Source organism: Pinus tabuliformis, chromosome 5_2 (assembly GCF_031772625.1).
Source record: "Pinus tabuliformis cultivar Carrire ecotype Pingquan chromosome 5_2, CPIR1, whole genome shotgun sequence".
Taxonomy (NCBI): domain Eukaryota; kingdom Viridiplantae; phylum Streptophyta; class Pinopsida; order Pinales; family Pinaceae; genus Pinus; species Pinus tabuliformis.
In genome coordinates, this window is record NC_142306.1 from 979041433 (window position 1) to 979066393 (window position 24961).

Here is a 24961-nt window from a genome sequence, read left to right on the forward strand (position 1 = left end):
AAAGAATTTTTACGTTTTTGCAGAGAAAATGGAATTCATAAGCAATTTACAGCAAGGTACACCCTGCAGCAAAATGGAGTTGCTGAAAGGAAAAACAGAACAATCATGGATATGGCGAGGAGCATGCTGAAGGCAAAGCATTTGCCAAATGATTATTGGGCTAAAGTTGTACACTGTGCAGTATATATTTTGAATAGATGTCCTACAAAAGCAGTGATGAACAAAGTGCCAAAAGTAGCATGGAGTAGAAGAAAGCAAGGAGTCACCCACATGAAAGTTTTTGGTTGTGTGGCTTATGCACACATTCTAGATCAGCTAAGGAAGAAATTGGACAGCAAAGGGGAGAAATGTATTTTCATTGGATACAATGAAGAATCCAAAGCTTACAGGTTATATATCCCATCCACCAAGAAGTTTTTTGTGAGCAGAGATGTTCAATTTATTGAAGAGGAAGCTTGGGATGGAAGCATAGAGAAAACAGTTAATGTTAAAAACTGTTTGTCTCATGATGATGATGATGAGGAGTTGGCTGAAACACATCCCCAAACAACAGTGCCAACAACAGAATAGCAAGAGACACCCTTGAAGAGAAATGAGAGTGCTTCTCCAAGCACACCACAAGGAGGAAATTCAAGTGCATCTACAAGCACTTGCACACCGAATGAAAGAGGTAAGAAATTCAGAAATTTAAGTGATATCTATGATGAAGGAATGATTTCCCTGTTTGCTTTGTATTGTCATGTTGATGACCCTGTTCATTTCAAAGATGCAATTAAAGATAAGAAATGGATAGAATCTATGGATGAGGAGATGAATGCAATAGAAAGAAATAAGACATAGGATTTAGTTGATCTACCAAAAGATAAAGAAGTCATTGGAGTTAAATGGGTCTACAAGACCAAGAGTAATGCTGAAGGAAAGATAGAAAGGCATAAGGCAAGACTTGTAGTCAAGGGATACAAGCAGCAGTATGGGAGAGATTATGAGGAGACTTTCGCACCGGTTGCAAGAATGGAAACAGTAAGAGTAGTGTTGTCCATAGCAGCACAAAACAAATGGAAAGTTTACCAAATGGACGTGAAGTCAGCATTCTTGAATGGAGTATTAATGGAAGAGGTTCACATCGAGCAACCTCTAGGCTATGAAAAGAAAGGCCAAGAGCACAAAGTTTGCAGATTGAAGAAAGCTCTTTATGGGCTGAAGCAATCACCAAGAGCATGGTACAGTAGGATAGATTCCTATCTACTGGAGAACGGATTTGAGAAGTGTGAGGGAAAACCCACTGTTTACATCAAAGAAAAGGACTATAAAATTTTAATTGTTGTGTTATATGTTGATGATGTGATTTTTACAGGTAATGATGACTACCTCATTGAAAATTTCAAATCAGTCATGAAAGAAGAATATGAGATGACTGACATGGGTTTGCTGAGATACTTCTTAGGAATAGAAGTAGATCAAAATGAAAATGGAATTTTTATTTCACAAGCAAAATATGTAAATGAAGTGTTGAGCAGATTTAACATGCACGACAGCAAGGCAGCAATCACTCCCACATTGATGGGATTAAAACTCAGCAAAGAGGACAGCAGCAAAGATTTTGACCCTAGTGTGTACAAGAGCATAGTTGGCAGCCTCATGTATTTGACTGCAACTAGGCCAGACATAATGTACGCTGTTAGTTTAATTTCCAGATTCATGGAGAAGCCAAAAGAAACACATTAGCAGGCAGCAAAGAGAATTCTGAGGTATGTTAAAGGTACAAAAAGGTATGGCATATTTTATACTGTTTCAGAATGTTCAGATTTAGTTGGATACACAGATAGTGATTGGGCTGGAAGTGTAGATGACCGAAAAAGCACATCTGGTTACATTTTTCACATAGGTTCAGGAGCCATTTCATGGGCTTCCAAGAAACAGCCAATTGTGGCATTGTCTACAGCAGAAGCAGAGTATGTGGCAGCTACAGCAGCAGCATGTCAAGCGGTTTGGATGAGGAGAATGTTGAGAAGTCTATGCCAGGAGCAGGCAATAGCAACAGTTATTTTTTGTGACAATAGCTTAGCTATTGCATTATCCAAGAACTCTGTATTCCACAAGAGAACAAAACACATAGACACAAAGTTTCACTACATCAGAGAATTGGTGAACAATGGAGAAATCATTTTACAACATTGCAGGACTTAGGAACAGGTTGCGGATATTTTGACAAAGCCATTGGATCAGAAAAGTTTTGAGTTTTTAAGGAAACTTCTGGGTATGACTGATAACCCAGCAGTTGAAATTAAAGGGGAGTGTTGAAATTATAATTTCAACTGCAGTGAACAGAACAGCAGCAGCTACTTTATTCATTTGTCGTGATCCGGCGCCCCACATTTTTTCCCGATCTTTTATGTCACCGCCATTACCATCTTTTCACTCTTTAATTATTTTTGAGTTCCCGAAGGATGAAGATCAGATACAGCGCTACACCATTACTTCTCAACAACCGTATTAATGAGCAGAATGGCTGAAAGAGAAAAGAACCAGCCTCGAGCCGTCGTAGCATTTATCAGCCATAGATTTCATCACCACTGACTCAAAAGATACAACAAAAGATCAGATATGTTCATTATGAGTAGCAGAGACTTCATCAGCAAGTTAAAGTGGTGAAGACCCTTTCCCGCAGTATAAAATGCAGACACAACAGTGTAGAAAAATATAGATAGATTGAAAGTCCTTTTGTAACACACAGCAGTGTAGAACAAGAGAGTTTTTTTTTTTTTATTGCACAGCAGTGCTGAAATTTTCTGAGATAGTTATTTTGTGGAACTGAAGCGTTCCTGTTGTAATCCCTCTGTCAAGAGGAAGATGCTCTTTAGCATAATATTTTGTGAAGATCCCTCTACGTGAGGAAGACTTATTTTATCAGTTAGTTTATCATTCATAAATATAAGTTTCTTTTTGCCTGTTGCTGTTACACCGTAAGTCGAAAAATACTTGACGTCAAAAATCCCTGTTGCTGTTACACCGTAACTCAAAAAATACTTGACATCAAAAATTTACGTTGCTGCAACACCACGAACAGCGTTGCTGCAACACAAGTTACAGCAACTGAAAAAAAACTGTGTTGCTGCAACACCGTTTCTAGAGAACGAATTTTTCTGTTTTTCTGAGTTAAAAACAGAGTATTTTTCTGTGTCAAAAACAGAGTATTATTTTGATCAGTTTTTGATCCTGAGGCAAAGTAGAGTATTATTTTATGCTCTGTTCTTTTGTTTTTGAATTATCAAACAGAGTATTACTCTCTGTTCATACTTTTGTTGTTTCAGAATTTATCAGAAAATTCTCAACAGTGGAAACAGAGGATTTTTCCACTGTATTTTGTTTGGAATAACCAGAAATTCCCGTCAAAGGCATGGGGTCAAATACAAGATGGCCCTCCTTCGCTTTCGACAGACTCCAATCTGGTAAATAGGAATATGAGAAGGAGGTCGTGGGTTTGAAATGGAAAAGCGGTCGATAGAGGTCTGCATAGTCTCTGCCAGGGTTCTCAAGTGTAGCAATCCCCTGTGCAAGCTGAGAACCCTATGCGTGGCATGGATAAATATTGCAGCAACATTGACAAGATCAGAAACACGCACCCCACCTAGAACATGAAATTTTCTTGCATCGTCGACGCCCGTGAGCTCGAAGAAGACAAAGAATTAGCGTCTCTGCACGTAGAAGTCCACAGCCAGGAGCCACTTTTCCACTATTCGAAGCTCGAATGCAGCGCCATCATTCCGCTCAAAGAATTCGTGGCCAAATCCAATAATGTGGACGGAGACTACACCGAGTCTGCCAGTTTCCAGCTCCGGACGTCGTCTGGTAAGGCACGGGGAATGGTTGACGTGTGGATAAGAGTAGGTCGCAGGTTCGATCCGCAGGCCCCCTACAATTCAGGGTCTTCAACTTCGATAAATGGAATCACTTCTAAAGAGAATGTTGAGCCAATTATTTCTTATGCAGAAGCTCCACCATGAAAAATGCCGTCAGGACTCCTGGATAATTTGCCACCACCTAATTTCCATTACATTTACCGAGTCGAAGAAACCCGAACCTCGGCTCAGGTTCTGTAACGCCCTGCGGTTCATACCGGGCACGCGCTCCTCCAACTCACGAAATTGACTAAGTGTTGGTCACCATCGCATATAGGCGCGCAGAGTAATATGACTTGTGGCGGTTATATATATGCGATGGATGAGTGTAATGAGCATACCCGCACTTGGGGCGAGCCGACGGTGGGAAAACCAAGTATGAGGGGCGCTCATGTTAAACATTGAAGGGTCGGCCAGAAGACAGCGCACAAGGTAGTGTGCGTATATATTGGCGAGACTGCAATTCATTTGGGGCATCGAACTCACATCGCTCTTCGTCGCACAAGGGTAGTGCGCACTTAGGGAAGGCGCAGGTTTACCGCAGCTCGGGTGGATGAGCCCGCCGAGCCGGGCGAGGGTCGTGTAGAGGTTCCGGTGGCGCACACGGGTGCCACACCGATATCGCACTTGGATTGGGTTGTGGCTTGGGCAAGGGTCGTGCACGGGTGCGCCCGCCCGCCCAACGCCGAGTTGGTGCGCTCTTGTATCATTGTAACTTGTATTGAGGTGGAGTCTTGGCAGACCGCCGTGCGCTCTTTCACGGGCGGGCGCCCTCCGTTTATGGAATGCCGGTTGAGCGCGACTCCTGGTCATGTAACTTCGCATATATAATAAAATATTGATTATTATTATTATTGCCGAGTTGATTTTATTATTGTATATTGTTAATGGTTTCCGCACATTAATAATATGAATTCATGTGTATTATGAATTGTTGAAGGCGTAGTTCGTAAAGTTTATTAACGATGGAACATCTTAATAACTTAGGCGGTGCCGCACCTGGCCAATTTAACGAAAAAAGAATTGGGGGTGTGACAGTTGGTATCAGAGCTGATTCAGGGTTGAAGAAGTTTGACGAAAAGCTGATAGCAACCTTGACAGTTGGTATCGGAGCAGCTGATCCGGATATTGAAGCTGCTACACAACTTCACCGAAGTGAAGTTGGTATCAGAGCAAAGGTTGCTCGTGACGAAGGTGAAATGGTGAAGCCTGATAGAGCAGGGTTGCTCATGACAGGTGAAGCCGATGCAGATAAGGTTATGGAGAAATCATGGATGAACAGTCTGGGTTTCGTAGACTTGATGGTTCATGGCAAGACCATTCAAGCTCTGGTGGACACGGGTGCCATACATAACTTTATGACGACACGGTTGGCAAAAGAGGCTGGGCTGACGATCACCCGATACTTTGGCGCAGAATATAGTGAAGCAGATAAAGGAGGGGAAGACACGAAAGTTCTTTCTACGAGACGGGTTCTTGTTCTTTGGAAACCGACTCTATGTTCCAAAGTCATCCGGACTCAGGAGGCACCTTTTGAAGGAGTGCCACGACTCACCATGGGCTGGCCACCCAGGGCAGCGTCGTTCTTTGGCATTGTTGGAGAGAGGATTCTTTTGGGAGAAGATGAGAGAGGATGTGGAGGAGTATGTACATACGTGCATCATTTGTCAATAGGACAAATCGGATACTCAGAGACAAGGAGGACTGTTGCAGCCTTTACCGATTCCAGAGAGGCCATGGATGAGTGTCTCGATGGACTTCATCACTCAGTTACCATAGGTTCAGGGGTATAATGGGATTATGGTCGTGGTTGATCGTTTTTCCAAGTATGTTGTCTGTGTTCCTACAAAGATACCTTGTGGAGCCGAGCGGACAGCGGAGTTGTTCTTTAAGAACATAGTGAAGTATTGGGGGATGCCATTGAGTATTGTGTCGGATAGAGATCGGCGGTTTACAGGGAGATTTTGTACCACATTGTTCAAGTTGGTCGGGACAGAGTTGTTGATGAGTTCGAGTTACCATCCGCAGACAGATGGGCAGACCGAGAGGATCAATGCATTGCTGGAGGACTACTTGCGACATTATGTGATGCTGATCAAAAGAATTGGCCTGAACTCTTGGATATTGCTCAGTTTAGCTACAATATTCAAAAGAGTTCCGCGACGGGGTATAGTCCATTTGAGTTGGTAAATGGACAGATGCCGGTTGCACCGCATACCGTAGTGACGGGAGGCTTCTTGAGAAGTCCTCATGCGAAGAAGTTCATGAAGGCTTGGGAGGAGACCTTGGAGTTAGCACGGTTACGCTTGCACGATGCTGCAAGGAGGATGAAAAAGTATGCTGATCGTGGAAGACGGGAAGCACACTTCGGTGTGGGAGATATGGTGTTTCTCAGGATTACCGGGGAGCAGTTTCGGCCAGCCAAGGGGACGACAAGCAAACTGACACGGAAGTATGAGGGACCATTCCGAGTGAAGAAGAGAGTGGGGGAAGTTGCTTACGAGCTGGAGCTTCCACGCCATATGAACATGAAACACCCAGTTTTTCATGTGAGTCAGTTGAAGAGATGTAGACTTGATTCAGACCATCCAGAGAGGGTTGAACCGACGAGAGGACCAGCCGGGATTGTGGACAGACCAGGACTAGAGTTGGAGAAGATTTTGAGTCTCAGAACTACAGGAGTTGGTTGCCACATGCGACGGGAATTTCTTTGCAGATGGAAAGATGCACCGGAAGAAGACAGCTGGGAAACGGAGGATTCACTTTGGAGATGGAAGAACAAGATCGCGAAGTACGACAGGAAGTTGAGAAGAAGAGCAGGAATTGTCGGGACGACAATGACTTCTGGTGGGGGAGGATGTAACGCCCTGCGGTTCATACCGGGCGCGCGCTCCTCCAACTCACAAAATTGACTAAGTGTTGGTCACCATCGCATATAGGCGCGCGGAGTAATATGACTTGTGGCGGTTATATATATGCGATGGATGAGTGTGATGAGCATACCCGCACTTGGGGCGAGCCGACGGTGGGCAAACCAAGTATGAGGGGCGCTCATGTTAAACATTGAAGGGTCGGCCAGGAGACAACGCACAAGGTAGTGTGCGTATATATTGGCGAGACTGCAATTCATTTGGGGCATCGAACTCACATCGCTCTTCGTCGCACAAGGGTAGTGCGCACTTAGGGAAGGCGCAGGTTTACCGCAGCTCGGGTGGATGAGCCCGCCGAGCTGGGCGAGGGTCGTGTAGAGGTTCCGGTGGCGCACACGGGTGCCACACCAATATCGCACTTGGATTGGGTTGTGGCTTGGGCAAGGGTCGTGCACGGGTGCGCCCGCCCGCCCAACGCCGAGTTTGTGCGCTCTTGTATTATTGTAACTTGTATTTTGGTGGAGTCTTGGCAGACCGCCGTGCGCTCTTGCACGGGCGGGCGCCCTCCCGTTTATGGAACGCCGGTTGAGCGCGGCTCCCGGTCATGTAACTTCGCATATATAATAAAAGATTGATTATTATTATTATTGCCGAGTTGATTTTATTATTTTATATTGTTAATGGTTTCCACACATTAATAATATGAACTCATGTGTATTATGAATTGTTGAAGGCGTAGTTCGTAAAGTTTATTAATGATGGAACATCTTAATAACTTAGGCGGTGCCGCACCCGGCCAATTTAACAAAAAAAGAATTGGGGGTGTGACAGGTTCCTTCCCGTTCTCCTCACAATTTTAATTATCCTCTCCCTCCTAAAGTTCGTTCTCCGATGGCGAGCCAACCAGTGCCACCATTTATGGGTTCTTGGCCACTTGAGAATTACATAGGCTTGCCGGGATCACGTCCTGCCGGAAACAACTACGTCAGTGCCGGACAACATCAGGGTTTGGGGCTCGGAGCGGGGGTTCTTGCAGGGGCCACGGCGAGAGGATTGATGTTCGGCCTCGACGGAACGACGTTGCAGAACGGGCTGAGTGGCTCCATTATGTCAAGTGATGAAGAATTTGCATCAAGTGATGAAGAATGTTCTTGAATTTGCGCCAAGTGATGAAGATCGTTAGGGTTTTCAGAACGATGATCTTGAAGAAGGGTGGGTCCCATCGTGAAGGAATGTTTACACCAAATCAAAAATTCTCTTTACCAATTTCATACACCATATTGTCACAAAATAAAATTGCAGATAATGCAGATTATTGGAATCAAAATTCATAAGATCCTATGCCTATAGGCATCTATTTTTCCCATAATGTGGGTCACTTGATTTAGTTTTTGTGTTTCTTTTGTTTTTGAGATCCATTTAATTATAGTCTCAGATAACTATTTGTTTGGTAAACAAGGGAGGCTGCATGGCAGCTAGTCCCTACCTTGAGCGGGAAGTGGGGCTTGAGCGCTGAACTAGTCATAATGTGACTAGCTAGATATAAAAAACGATAGCAGACAACCAATTGCAAATGATGTATCTATATGGTGATCATTTGTGATTTTGACAGAATGAGAAAAAAGTGAGGTATCCCATAGTGGGGGAATCCAAAGAGGGAGATTCTCCTACAGCTGAACATGTTGGATCCTGATGAGAAAGATGCCAAGGGGACTCCATTTCCCTCCAGAGCCCTTCATATTATTGGTCTAGATAAAAGGGTGTGTGAAAATCAACCTATTATCTATCTATTTCATATTGATATTCATGTTTTGAGTATTAATGTTTAAATGGCGGTGACATGTTTTGAAGCAGTTGAAGTTGAGTTTCCTGTACCTAGGCACAACAGGAAATTTTTTTGATGAAGTGCTACATGTATTGGATTCTCTTCAATTGGCAAGTAAGCATCCTATTGCCACCCCTGCAAATTGGAAAGTGGGTGAACGTGTGATGACATCAGCCTTTGTCAAAAATGAGGTGGCAAAACAGAAGTTCCCACAGGGATATGAGACGATCAGCCTCCCATCTAGCAAAGATTATGTTCGGCTTGTACATGTTTGAAGTGGCACTTTCCTTCGTTTTTTCTTTCACTAGTTTAGTGCTCTTACCAGATGTAATATCTCATCTTTTAGTAATATAAGCAGAGTGTAAATAGTTAATTTGATTATTTTTTTCCCATGGGTGTGAAACTTGTGAATCCGTGTTCATATTGTACGTAAATTGAAGTTGAATGTCTATGTTGCTATATATACGTAAAAGGGTTCATCGAGCAAAATACCCGACCCGTGTCCGCGGAAAGGTTGTTCTGTCACCTCTATAGTAGTGGCCACCTCAAGTTATCATGTTTTTCCAGAGCATAACACCTGTGCACATAATTTATTGGCTGCATGTTTTTCTAGAGCATAACACTTGTGCACATAAATCATTGGCTGCATGCATGGATAGTGTAACATGTCAAATCTGCTTTAACTCTATGATTGCTATGCCCAGGTATCGGCTTCAGCAAGACCAATGAGTTGTCCGTGGCATTGCCATTATCGCCTTGGCTATAAGTTGTTCATCACATTGCCATTATCGTCTCGCTGTAAGTAACCCAATCTACTTATCTCCTTATGAACTAAGGAGAGTTGGAACAAAGCTTATTGTGGTGCTCTGAGTTCAATCAACGTCATTATCATGGAATATGGAGGTCGAGGGCCACAACTCTGCCTTCAGGTTGCTCGCAGGTCTTAGCTTATCATGGAATATGCAGGCCGAGGGCACAAATCTGCCTTCAAGTTGCTTGTAGGTCTCAGTTGAAGAGAATTAACTTATTTATGATTCTCTCGGGTCTGAAATGAAGGGTTCTTCTCCCCTCACTTCCGCAATATGTATGATGTTGTGGCTGTAACTGAATGCAGGGCTGTGGTGTCTCAGCGATCGACTTCAAGGGTGGGCTCTCCCTCTTCAAAGTGTGCTGGGGCGAACGCTTACTTCATATTAGGGAACACAGTAGAGCCAGTGATAAGAAGGTAAGGTGCCGCTAGGACCTGGTGGAGGTCTTTTGGTCTTTCATTAAATGGGAAGAGCTCCATCATACGAAATAAGGAACTATGCTAGCAGTGTATGCGTATCCATAGCTCCATGAGGAACTATACTGTTTCGAAGACATCCAAGAAAAGGTAGCGCCAATACTTACTCGCTCAATTGGAACAATTTCTTTTAAACTTGAATTAGTTTTGTTTTAGGGTTGTCTCTCCTCTTATTCAGTTGCTAATTCAGGCCTAACACTGGCATTACCTGAACCTTGGGGCTTTCATATGCGAGTCTGCAAATTACCATTTTTCACCATTTGGAAGCTCATAAGGATCTCACCTCAAGAGCACTGGAGGAATCATGGCATAGTGTAGACTAAAAATGTACAGAATTCAGAATTCACATTCATTAACTTCTAGGCAATGAATATAGTCTACTCACTTTCACATTAGTTATCTTCTAGGCAATGAATATAGTGTACTCAAAGGTACTCAAATGTTATCCTGTATGTTGTATGTTTTCATTGTGATCCTGTATGTTTTCATGCATTGTAATTTCTTGTAACACAACAATCTTTGTAAGAAGAAATAGAAGCATTTTTTTCAAAATTGCAGAAATAGAAGCTTTCTTGCTTGAAAGCATAAATGAAATTCAAACCCTAAGCTTCCCTTTGAATTAACGCTTTGAACAAACATTTGTGTTGGTTGAAGTTTGTGCTATATCTAATAGCTATAGCATATTGTGATCCATGTGTCATGTTCACAGAGCGGACAAAATAGTCACCAAACAAATAGAATGAACAAAATGAACAAAATAGTGGTGTGCTTGTGTGTTTCCTGTCAGCATATAGTGCCTGTCAACGTATAGCTTATTCCAATTAAGTTGAACATAAACATAAATTGTTCCAAACCTGAGTATTCTTGAAAGAAGGAACAAAATGAACAAAAGATCAGGGGTCATGTTCATAGAGCAAACAAAATAGTTTTCGCAGAGGCATAGTTTGGACAAAAGAACCGTCATACACCGCTCAGACAAAAGAACCGTCATACACCGCTCAGACAAAAGAACCATCATACGCCACTATAGAGAGGAGCGATAAGAGAGGCATTCCAGAAGTCGCAGAGGCAGAGGCAGAGGAACTCGCAGAGGCAGAGGTTGGACAGGTTCTTGCTCCTATTCCACTCGCAGAGGCACATGTTCTTTCATCGTTCCAGAACTCGCAGAGGCAGAGGGCAGACAGGTTCTTGCTCATGTTCCACTCGCAGAGGCACAGGTTCTTTCATCATTTTTTCATCTTAACATATGATTTTGCTTTCATTTTAAGCCTAAGGCAGGCAAGTAAAGTCGTTTTCTCTCATGCAAACTGCAAACTACAATTTTGACACGCAGGGAAATTTTGACACAGCAGGGCAGGCATGGTTTGACACGGCATGGATGACCTGTCTCAAAACTTATACTAATACCCAATAGAGCAGTTGTTTATGAGCTAGCATTTACTTGTTATCAACTAATGTAAGCATTAGTTCACCGGTTTCAAAATGCCAAGCAACCGGTTTTAAAATGCGAAGCAAACAGATAAATATATGATATGGTTTTGCCTCCCCACCTTGGGAAGAGGCCAAATAAGACTGCGAAATAGAATGCAGTGTAAAATATGTAAAATATGCAGTGTCGACCTAAAAACTTTGCCTAAAAAAAATTGAACTAATACTAACTCCAAAATTTCGATTACTATAGTCCCATGCCATTGCCAGATGGCAGGGACTAATAAAGAGGGCATCATTTATTATCATTGGTTATGATTTCAAATATATATAAAAAATGAATGTTGGTATACCATTTCAAATGCATTAATGTTTACATCAAATTTTGGTTTTCTTCTTCCATGGATGCTTATGGCAAAATTTGATTTTATTCTTCCAAGTTGTTTCTTTGACATAGAGTCCTTGTTATATTCATATGGATGGATGATAAATTGGGTGTCAAATGTGTAGAATTGAAATAAGTTTAATGATTAAGAACATATATTTTTTCAAAAGAAGTCAAATGATTAAATTCACTCATAATAAGTTGGTTGGTTTTGAATGAGATGTAAAATGTCTTATTTTAAAGAGGTCAAATGATTAAATCCCACTAATAATAATGTGGTTTTGAATAGATGTAAAATACCTTATTTTCTTCCAAGAATCATTAGGTAATAGTGGTGTTGAAACTATAATTATAACATTCATTTTTTTGAAAAAATAAAAATTAATGATTTATTTTATTAATAATAATTTGATTTTGAATAAAACATAAAATATTAATAATAATTTAATTTTAAAATTAATTAAGTTAAACATCAAATTCATATGTGGAAACAAAATAATATAATAATTTAATTTTATGTTAGTGAAAATATAAAAATTAATTTTTTATTATAAATTTTTGAGAAGCATGGAAAATGAAAATATATTAAACCTAAAACTTCAACAATGATTATTAAAAATATTAATCACAAAGGGATTATCATTATGGATTTTAAATCACTTTAATGAAAGTTCCATTTCAAGGTGTCTAGTCCCACTAGCACAATTGGTTGAGGAAGGGCCTCCTTAGCAAGGCAACCCAAGATCAAATCTCACAGAAGGTGGTTGTCCCATGTGCTAGGAGGAGGAGACATGCTAAAAAATCTAGTAAGCTTAGCGTTGGTGTGGCCCAAGCCGGGTGCAATTCCCAGGTGACTTTGATGGATTAGATGTGGGGGGAGGAGACATGCTAAAAAATCTAGTAAGCTTAGCGTTGGTGTGGCCCAAGCCGGGTGCAATTCCCAGGTGACTTTGATGGATTAGATGTGGGGGGAGGAGACATGCTAAAAAGTCCAGTAATCTTAGGGATGGTGTGGCCCAGGTCGGGTGCGATTCCCAGGTGACTTTCATGGATTAGATGTCATGGGAGGAGACATGCTAAAAATTCCAGTAAGATTAGGGCTGGTGTGGCCCAAGCCAGGTGTGATTCCCATGTGACTTTGATGGATTAGATGCCCCTGGTTCAGAGGTCAAGCCTGGAGAATCACAGATAACTTGACAAAAGTCCCATTTCATGGTTGTTTTTATTTTATTTCCAAAATACAACTTAAATAAAAAATTAAACATTTATATAATTATGAGTTGTTCTTTAGGTAAAAGTATATTTATTTATTATTTCTATTTAGTATGCATTTCTAATTTTGTAATTTAGTGGTTACAATATGATTTAGACATTAAATAATCTTATTTCTCATATTCTCTTCAATACTCAATCCATGGCTTAACCCCACTTATTGGTTTATGATCTCTATTGAAAGAGAATAGAGTCTCATTTGCCAAAGAATGATTGTGGGAAACTCTTAAATGTATTATTTTTCTATTCCATTGATATATTGCCCCAAGTGGTGATGTTGGCTAGGGTTGTAGATTGTTTCCCTCTTTGAAGGTTTTAACTACGTAAAAACAATAATGTATCAATATTTAATCTCATAGTGTGAGTATTTGCTTAAAATGTTCATTTGGTATGACAATATTATATTTTGTTGCACATGATATTAGAGCTCATATGAAGATCCACTCTCATTATTGATTGAGATCTTGAATCTATGTCATTGCATATATTAAAATATTTATGGGATCTACTATTTTTGTGCACTTTTGGGTTGAGTGAGTTGTTCCATTGCATCTGAAGCCTTGCTTTCAATTGCAAACACTTTCCATTTCACCTTAAAATGTTTTTATTTGTCTAAGATACAACATTTTACAACATTTTTGGTTAAATTTGGAGGTATAATGTTTCATCACACCTTTTAAATTTTATTTCACTAAGTTAATACTATAGGTTTTTTGTTTATATTTTTAGTTTGCAACTCTTTTAGGGATAAATATGCTCTTTATCATGCACTCTATGTGATTTAAGCAAACCAAAAACAAACTTAAATTTGTTTTCTTTTCTGTATATGCTCTTTGCTCTACACTTTATGTGAGCTAAACAAATAAAAAACAAAAAGAAATCTTAAATTTTTTTGGGAAAAACTAATTGAGATTTAACATGGATGTTGTAGACTTTTTAATTCTTTTCCTTTGAAAATTCACTTGTTTTTGTTTGTGGCCACATTGGAATTTTTTTCCAAACAAAAAAGGGTTTTTTTAAATAGGCACACACTTAGAGGCTTAAAAAAGACAAACATTTTCTCTATTATAATATTCACTATATATTTTGCATTAACTAATTTAATTGTAAGTTACTTTATTAAATAAGTGATCATGAGTTCAAGTGTTTCTCTTTATTAAGTTACTTTTTGAAAAAGTTCATTGCAAATTCAAATTATTACATAATCATATTGTAAACTACATTTCACTTAAATTATAAAAGTGAATCTTATAAAGTAACTTTATTGTTCTTGTTTATATTATTTTTTAGATACAATTTTAATTTATAAAGTAGATTTATTGTAAAAATGATTCACACTTATTTTATAAAAGTTGGTCACTTAACCATCAAGGGGCAGCATAATTGATGATTGCCATATTATGAAGTATTATGTAAACTATGAGATTCAAGGTTCAAGTCCCCCTGATTAACCTGTGTCTGTGGAAGGGGTGTACATACACACATAGCTGTTATAACTAATATTGTATCATACAAGTATCAAACTGACCCTGTTGTCGATTTCTCTAGTTACAAAAAAATGTCACATAATAAGTAACTTATTTGTAAAAGTGAACTTATAAACAAAGATAATGAATATTTTTTTTTAACTTGTCAACCTTATTATGCCCTGTCACCACATGGACTAACTTCTGCTTTCCATGTGACACCTATTAGGAATAAAATATTGGAGCAATAAAATCAAAATGAATGAAAAAATAAAACATATATTGAAATAATGCAAATGAGACACCAATATACGTGGTTCACCCAATCTAGGTTATGTCCATGGAGAAATAGCCAATCCTTCCTTTAATTGCATCGAGTAAATGAAGGGATACAACATACAACACATTTGTTGTAATCTCCTCTTTGCTCTCTTTCAACCTATTCACTCCCTCTTAGTCTCTTCACTCTTAATTGTAATGTTCTCTCCATAAAAATGTGCAATCACAATACAATTCCCTCATAAAAGGAGGGTTTTCTTCTAGAGAAAAAAACCATTACTTCTACCATCAAATCTTATGACCTAGAGATGAACGATCTAGATTGACTATCAAATTACAATATTTTACAAGGTTATTTTTTGAAAGAAAAAAAATTATTCGATGGCGTTGACCCCTGAACCCCTTCTAGGGAGGCTCCAAAGAATTGTCGCCACCCCCTCAAGATCCCTTGATGACAATAGTAGGGGGACAAGCCCCCCTACACTCCCCATCAGGAACTAGGGTCTAAAACAAAACCTATGAATCAAGAAGATAATAGGGCACCACAACCAACAATACTTTGGTTACCTTTATTCCTTTCTTAAAAGGCTATAACTTTGACATTTAGAGTTCATTTTTAGTGTGTTTATTTTGAAATTGCTAATTTTTAATAGTTTTCCATTCATACAAATAGTTTATGCATTACTTGCATATTTTAATATGGCTACTCCAAGTGATATTTTCTTACTAGTGCCAACTACTTATCAAGGACATCCCATTAGAGATTGTACGACAAAGTAAAGGGCTTCAATGGATTACCTCCCCCAAAGAAAGTCAAATGAGATAGTAAACATAATGAAGCACATGGATTAATTGAAATGTCCACCCCTAATGATTTATGGTTTCACTTTCAAAATTTTATGATCCATATGAAGCTTAGGATAATTCAAAAGTTTTTTTTGGTAAACATAATGAAATTTGAGCCCATCGACTTGAAATTCAATAATTTCTTTAAATTCCAATGATTTATCTTGCTTTGAAAATTATTTAAGTTCAAAACACTCAAACTTATACTTAAACCACTGTAAATTATAAATAAAGAATGAGTAATGTATATATATTATTCTTGCTAAGATTGATAATGCATACTATGTTCTTGTCTATACTTTTCATGAATCGACAAGAAAAAAACTTCAAGAAATTCTTATGCAACACCTTCTCTTGAGTCATTTTATGATTATGTTATTAGAGAACAAGATAAACTCTTGCATTTTGGAGTGATCAACATTGCATATACATCTACCAAGTCCTTAATATCTCAATAAAAGGATAAATCCAAGCAAATAAAGAAGCAACCTCCCCCACAACAAAAAACATAACAATAATCCCAAACACTCTCAACAAGTTTCTAGCCCCATTAGTGACAAAAAAAAAAGGTAAGAAGACCAACACACATTGCAATTTTTCTGAGCAAGATGGTCATTTAGAGTCTAAACGTTTTAAAAATATGGAGGCCTCATAAGCAATGATGAAGAATCAAAATATCAATCTTGATTCTTCTTGTTCCAAATATTCATCTCATGGTGATGCACTTTCTACTTCTAATTTTTCCTTCAATGAAACATTCATTTATTATTCTAATAAATGGCATATGGTATTCTCCTCAAAACTGAATATTCATGTTTCCTCAAGGAGGGTATGGGGCCTCTTTCTAGGGACAATTTAATTTTCCTACATAGATGCATATACAAAATCAATAGTTGAAACTCCCATCCAATGCACCACTAACCATTCCTCCTCTGTGACCCTAGCTACCTATGCAATCTAACCCAAACCAAAATGATAAGGTGGTGCAACAAGTTGAAGCTCTCATCTTCCCTACTTATTGCATATCCTCCTGGAGAATGTAATGATTGATGATGGCTTCCCTTTCATGTTCCAATGTGCACTGTTTGAGTACCTTGTATGCTCTCAGCTTGTATAATCAACCATTTATTAATGAAAATGGTGTTTCTTTAATTTTTAGTATCTTCTTCTTTTTCTTTGTCAATCCATCAAGTTCCTTCCATGTGTATAATAATTGTGCAATTTTTGCAAACTTTGAAGGAATTTCTTTTGCTTTAAATAGGTGAGCATTTGGCAAGTCATCCTCTAAGTATGTGGACTTCTCGCCTATCTCAAGTCAAGATAGATGATTAGGCCTAACATTATTCTTACCAGGTAAGACAATAAATTTAAACTCATATTCTTGAAATAATAATAGCCATTGGCAGATCCTTCCTTGATGGACCAACTTGTTAACAAGATATTGCTAATCTTGGTGATCTGTAAATAATATGAATAGGTTAGCAAGGAGATAATGACAGAATTTCTGAAATGAAAATATCACGGTAAGTGATTATCCTTTAGTTGTGGAGTAATTTCTTTTGGCCTTATTTAACTTCTCACTAGAATATGCATTATGATAATCTATAAACGCATTATCTGGTTGTGCTAAAATAACCATGAATACCATATTAGAAGCATTGACGTGAACATGAATAATTTAAGAGAAGTCAGGGAATTTTAAGATGGGTGCTTCAAGCAGCTTCTTCTTCAGTAACTGGAACAACTCCTCACATTCTATTTTCCATACATATGGAACATCCTTCTTCAATAATTTATCCATTGGAAAGTAATGTCAGAGTAATCCCTTACAAAATTCTTGCAGTTTCCTGTGTGCCCCAAAATTATTTTGATCTGTTTTTTATTAACTAGAGGCATTAAATCCAAGATTAGTTTAACCTTTCTCATGTCTACTTTTATTCCTTCCTTAGATACTACATGACCTAGCAGTATTCCAATTGGTGTAGAAAAGATGCATTTTTTGATGTTTAAATATAATTGAATTTGGTTGCATATTTCAAGCATTAAGCGTAGCCATTAAATGTGTTCTTTTAATAATGTACATATTGTCTAGTCATGGAAGTATATGTCCATTGCCTTATAGATGTATTCTTGAAAAGCTTTGACTATTATACTTAAAAATATTGTAGGTGCATTCTTTAATCCAAAGGGTGTTACTTTGTACATGAAAGACTCAAATTTAGTAGACAAAGTGTTTTTTTGTATTCTTCCTCTTCAATAGGTACATAATTGTGCCCAAATAAGCCTTTTATAAGACAATAACATGCATGACACACTACTTTGCTTATATTTTCATATGCATATGAGGTAGGGACAGAATCAGATGCCATGAGCTTACTTAGTCTGCGAAAGTTGACACATATTGTCACTCTAGTAGGTTCATGCTTTTTAGGTTGCACGACCATAGGACTTGACCATTCTAATTTGACGATAAGGTAGATGATACCAACATCTAGCATCCCTTTTATTTCTTTCTGCATAATGGGTTTATATTAACACACAAGTTTATACGGTATTTTCTTTGTAGGTTTAGCTCTTGGAGTAAGGTCAATTTTTTTTTCCCCCATTTCCTTAAACATTCCCTCGATATATTTGTAATCACTGATAGAAGCATCTTGTTACTCTTTTATTAAGTTGATAAATTTCATCATTTATTTTTCCAACCAATAGTCACTTAGTTGGGCCATCTTTGGTCAGTAATCATTTGATATATCCAATTTGTTATTTTAATCTACACATCCATCCATTCGGGGGCCTTCGACTCGTCAAGTTTTTGGTCTCCGAATTTTACCTCCTGATATGTGAGTGGAAAGCATAATTGATTATGCTTCTCATTTTCCTAATTTTCCACTTTAAATATTGATTTAATTTTTCTAATATTTTTGGATATTTTTTCTTCCAACAAAATAATTGACCAGTAGTATAGGTATCTTCCATATCCAAACAACTAGAAAAATTATCATTTGATAAGCATCACATATGATTGGATATATGATTTGACTAGACATCAATTGTTGGTTCTTCTTTATAATTGTTGGGGGACTTTTCCTTTAAGAATTATTTAATATACTAAGTTGACTCGACCATTTCTTTCTCTTCTGGATAGAATTCAAAGTCCTTAATAAATTTATTTTTTGATTCTTTCAATTGTAATGATCAACCACGAGCCTCCTCCAATTTATACCATTTATTAGGAAAATCATCTAGAGTGTTAGGAAACATATGAAGGCATACCTTTTCGTCCTTGTATTTGATTATTCATCCTTCTAACTTGCAGTTTTATATATGAATAATAGGGTTTTTTATATGTTTGAATATTGTCATATTTGCTTGTCCTAATAATTTACATCCTCCAAACCTTTCAATAAAATATGTTGTTGTTCTTGTCCATGTCTAGAGTTGGTCGAATGAGTATCCCACCATCAAGTTGCTTGATCGGTGAAAGTATGCACTAGACTTTGCATTCTCCATTGATGTCTAATATATTTAGTCACTTTATCAACATGATTCATAGGAGAAACCCATTCCTTGAATCTAATTGGATTATTGGAGTCTTTATTTAAATCAAACAATAAAATGATGGCCTTTATTCATTTTTTATTTCTTGGATTATAGGCATGGCTTTTATAGTAAAACATGGGTGGACCTTCTTCATCGGTACTAATTCAATTGTCCAACACTTTTTTTCTTTAGATTCATAATTCTCAATTTTCCATTCACATAGGTCGATGTCAAAAAAATTTCTAATAAAAAGTCGGGAGCTAGTTAAGATCTCTCTAAATGATTTAGGATCCACATTTTCTTTGTCTTCATGTAGGACTTGATACAACCTCCTTTTCTCCAAATCTTGTTCCCATGGTTTAACCCAATGCTTTTCTTTGTGAGGGTTAAGAGGAATTATTATCTTCTTATTGTTACCCTTTGTTTTAATTCTATATTTTTCTAACGATATAGTGGCTTTCATCCTTCAACCCCATGGTCTCTTGACTAAAGATGGATAAGAAAGAATTCCATCGACTAATTCAATGACCTCAAAGTTGAAAAATGCCACAATTCCCATAATTGATGCTTTTACTTGTCACATTGTTCTAATTGACTCAATGAACATTAGGTCTTCTAATTTAAGATATTTAATCATCTTGTGAAGTGATGGTCTCCCAAAATTAATCCATGTTTCTCATGGAAGTATATTTACTTGTGATCCAAAATCAACCATGACTTATTTCACCATATATCGATTTATTTCCAAATTGACCTGAGGGTCGTGATCATCTAGATTTTTACCTTCAGAGATATGGAATAAGTTTTTGCACTGATTTCTTCCTTCATTATAGTCTTTTAATATATTTAAAAGTTCAACAAGATGACCAATTGATTGTTCCCTCTTCAATAATTCCATAAGTTCCTTGGGTTTTGTATTCTTTGTAATTTTATGCATGTTGGCTTCAATTTTTAAAAACCTCAATTTCTTTTCCCATAATGTCATTCTGAATTTTCATATATGAATATTTATCATCACTTTTTATCGGTCGAAGGATTTTTTGATTCAGAGAAGTATTTTATCAACCTGCACTAGACCTAGCAATGACATGTAGGGTTTTTGGATTTAGAATCTCCTTCTTTGACATGGATTGTAAAATATTGAAATTTTGGGGAAATCCTCCATAGAGTGGTCACCCAGATCACACATATTGCAAAAACATAAGTTAGTCTTATCTTTCAATGGGAAACTAAGTGTTGTGTGGCCCTCTTTCCAACATGTGAAACAATATAATATTCCTTGTCCTCGACCTTGGGTCATGACCTTGACCATCGTATCCTCCGCATTGATCACCATATCTTACTCTATCATTTCCTCTTCCTCCTTTTGTAGATTGCTCATCATAGTTATCTGAAGCCTAAGTATGGTAAACAACATGATAGTTGGGCTTGTTCCTCACATTTAACTAACATTCTTGTGTTGAATGGCTATTATCCTCACATATGGTAGACCATTTAAACTTAGTATTACATAAATTATACTTCCATTCTTTAGTATTATGGTTTGACTCAATTTAACATATATCATAGTATGTATATGACTTAACTTATCTAACATCTTGATCAAAATGATCAAAACATTTACATTTATCTTTATTATTCCCTTCACTTCTATAGTTAGTACACCAAAGATTATTTTTCTAGAGGGATAATGCCAATAGAGAGCCATAATTATTCAATCTTTTCTTCTAGTTTATTGTCAGTCGTTGAGGTATTTGACTTCCCTTCATCATCCATTTTAATGTGTTAATCCAACTTAAGGGCTTCTTCGCATGTTTTTACTCTGTGCATCCTCAACAATCCTCAAAATTTCTATAACATAATAGCAACGTACCATTTGACTAACAATGCTTCATCAATAATATATGGGATTTGAATTAGAAAATATTTAAATCATTTGTCATATTCCCTTACTGTCTCATTTGATCATTATTTAATATCTTTCAATTTTTGAGCCACAAGATGTCTAACATCTTGTGCTTTGACAAAGGAAAATAAACTCATTTTGATATCATTTTTACTCTTCGACTAGTTTTCTGTGATATTCATAAACCAAGTAAGTTCTCTCTTCTAAAGAGCGGCTGCAAAATGGGTCATTTGTTTGTCTTCATCAGTGATGTCGTTAGCATCCCAAAAAATTTCACAGAAGAACCAATGCTTCTTTGGATCTTCATCTCCTTCATAAATGGAGATATGATTTAGCCCCATTTTTACTAGTGGAGGTGTAGTTTTTAATGTTTCCTTCTAACATATTGACCAGTCGTTCTTATCGACTTCGACTACTAGTTGGTGTTTTGGTTGTGGGATATTTTCTTGATTGTTGACATTGACTTCTACAAAATTTATTAATATTTCATTAGTTTGATAACCTTTGTCTATATATTCAGTGAACTAACTACTTCCAGGTCATGACTCTTCGATGTCTGGGCTTGTATCCTTGTGCTCTTCAATAGACAATAATTATGACAGGGTGGGTATGTTCATGAGATATCTAACGTGGTGAAGCATGTCTTCATTTTATTGATTATTAAACCAAGTTTGGTTTACAACAAGAATTTCAATTTCTATTTGATCGCTTAAATTACCATGTTCATCTCTTCTATACTAAACTGTGGATGATTCTGAATTAATATGCAATTGTTTTTGGAGGAATTTTATGATAATATGGCTTGATATTGATAGAATTGGTGAACATTGAAATGTTGGACCAGAGTTGTTGATTTCCATCTCATATACCTACCTTTTAGGACTTACTTACAGACTATTAATCTTTTTCAGAACGGGCGGTGCTACGCCTCTCAACTCTTGATGTTGAGAATTAGAGGAGTCATGTACATCTTCGTTCTTACACACTCAAGTTTGAATTTCCTTTCTTTGGTATTCTTCCCTCATTTCTTATTCTCTCTTTTTTCTCTTGTCTTATGCTAAATTTTGAATGTCGATCAATTGTTTATATAGTTGAAATCCATCTAAAGTATTTCATCTATTGTCTTCATCGTGTCATTTATTTGTAGTCGATAACTTTCCTCCCATTTTAATTTTCTTAATAACTCTCCCTTTTCTTCTTTTCCTTTTTTCTTATTTATTCTTAAAAAATCGTTATCCCCCCATATTGAGGCGACTTATAGTCAGTTGAAAAGAGTAAAATTATCATACATATTTTATTTTCTTATCCATAAACTTCCATGGATATTCCACTGGATAGTGTTTCACAACAAATATGATAATATTATGTTAAAAATATGAGATTCTACACTATTAGAGTTTTATTTAATTTCTAGATCTGTAAAATTAACTGTAATTAGTGCATGCATGTATTTAAAGTGAATCAAGAAGAAAAGTAGAGAATGATAAAATAAGCTCACACACACATAATACATAATATATTCTCCCTAGGAAACCCTTTCAGGAGAAAACCCAGCTAGAAGGTGAGGCCACTTCGCTCTCTTTCTTTGTCTGGAAATATGGCTACAAATACAAAGAAGTAATGTATGTGGCCTGTGGGCTGTTACAGTGCACAAATCATCTCTATGTGCTCTACCTCCTATCTCTTGTGGCTATTTTTTCTCAACTATGGAACAAAATTTTCTCGAAAGAATGGAATGCCTCTTCCTCCTAGTGGTCTGGTTATAACACAACCTGATAGCCTACTAGTGGTTAAGTTTGAATACATCAACCCTTAACTAGAGTTAAAAAATAGACTCTTCTAGATTTTTTTACATCAAACACATGTGGCTAGGCCCTTTTCCATGAATAATGGGGGTTGGCGCGGCATCCTCCCGAATTATAGGTGTGAAAACAGAAAGGTCAACTTCTGTGTGGCATAACTTTTCCATACAGACTTCGATTGACGTGATCCTTGCATCGTTGGAAAGCTCTCCATGTGTAGAATATCATGAAAAGGTGCTATGCTAAAGCGTAAAATTTTTACCCCCAAAAAACATCGTTTGATGCCTCAAAATTCTCTCAAAATATTTCGTACCTCATTTTGCCAAACTGGGTCCCACTAGGTAAAATGGTCTCATGAGGTAATTCCTCCACTTTTTCCACTCCAACTGCATCAAGATGGATGAAAAAAAATATAATGATCTAATTCGGATCACACCTCCCCATTTTGGGAGGCTTTTGGTACCCAAAAGCATTTATGGAATGAGGTGAGGAAATTTTTCCTCCACCTTCTCTCTGGTGTACCATTTAGCTTTGCTTGGAAGTTGTCCCTTCAACCCAATATACCAAAGGTCTTGTCACCCTTGTTTTGTAGTTCTGGTCCTCTTCTACAAAACTATATCTTGTGTCAACTCTGCCTGAGCATCTGGTGCCAAATCTTCCAAAATAGGTAGGATATGTTCCTCTTCCTGATCTAGCATGGAAGGCTCATAGAGTTTCAAATTCTCTACATTTACAACTAAGTAAATGCATATATATTGTGGTAAACTGAGTCGATAGACATTATCACCCACCTTTTCCAGTATCTCATAGGGACCATACCTTAGAGTCTTGATTTTCTTACCATGCCCCTGTAGCCTCTCCTTGTTTAATTGTATCCATACTCTGTCTCCCACGTTGAATGATTTCTTTGTTCTGTGCTGATCATGCCTAGCCTTATACTTCGTCTACAACTTTTGAAGTGTTTCATGTGCCTGTAGATGGATCTACCTGATCTTCTCTATAAATTTTTCAGCCCTCAAAGTATCTCCTATAAGGTCTTCCTTCACTCCTCCTTGTTGCCCATATGCAATGTCCAAAGGTGAAGGTTGCAAATATCCAAAACAAGTTTCAAATGGGGACTTTCCTCTAGAAGTGTGGACTGTTATGTTATAATAATGTTGTATATATACCAGATTTTCATCCTAGGTCTTCAGATGCTTCTTGTAACCCCTCAGAAGCTACACCAAAGTCCAGTTGACTACTTTTGTCTGTCCATATGTCTGTGGATGAAATGTTGTAGATCTCTTCAACTTTATGTCCATCTTCTCCCACAATGTAGTCCAGAATGAATTGAGAAATATTGTATCCCTGTCGGAAATGATGCTCCTTGGTATCCCAAAGTGTACCTAGACCTGTCCAAAGAACAAGTTTGTTGCTTCTTGTCTGCTGATGGTATTTTTACAAGGCATCAGAACACACATCTTACTGAACTTGTCAACTACCATGAATAGGTAGTCATGCCCCTTCTTTGTTTTTGGTAAAACTCTAACAAACTCCATGGAAATGCTTTCACAAGGACGAGTAGATACAGTTGAGGGATGATACAAACCCTGTTTCCCATTGCTAGGTTTGTTGGTACAACAAAGCATACATCCTCTTATGAACCTAGTTACCTGCTCTTGCATATTGGGCTAATACACATACCTTTTCAAGTTAACCACGATCCTCCCTACACCAAAGTGCCCTGCAACCTTGGAGGTGTGAGCCTCTCTAATTAGTTGCAAATGATCACCTTTAGGAACACATAGCTTATCCAGCCTGTAAAGTAACCCATCCTGGAGATGGTAGTCAATGGTGTTGTCACCATCATGCACATGACTCTGACTCTGCAACTACTGATACACCTCCTTGAAGGCCTCATCTTTTGAATATACCTATATGTATGCATCATGGGTGAATGGCTCCATGTGCATAAGAGTCCCCAAAGTTGTAATATTTGACATGGGTGGCCTTGAAAGCATATTGGCCAAGTTGATCACCAAGTGAAATTGCTATAAAAACGCCATCCACTTGTAATGCTTGGTCTATTGTAGCTTATTATGGGTCTGCAGGTACTGTAATCGCTAGTGATATGTGCGGAATATTATCTCCTTTCCCATCTGATAGTGCTTCCACTTCT

At 37.7% G+C, this 24961-nt stretch overlaps 1 pseudogene; it reads left to right on the forward strand.

Moving 5' to 3' along the window:
* Positions 1–3486: 3486 nt before the first annotated feature.
* LOC149162564 (uncharacterized) lies at positions 3487–7924 on the forward strand (annotated as a pseudogene).
* Positions 7925–24961: the final 17037 nt, after the last annotated feature.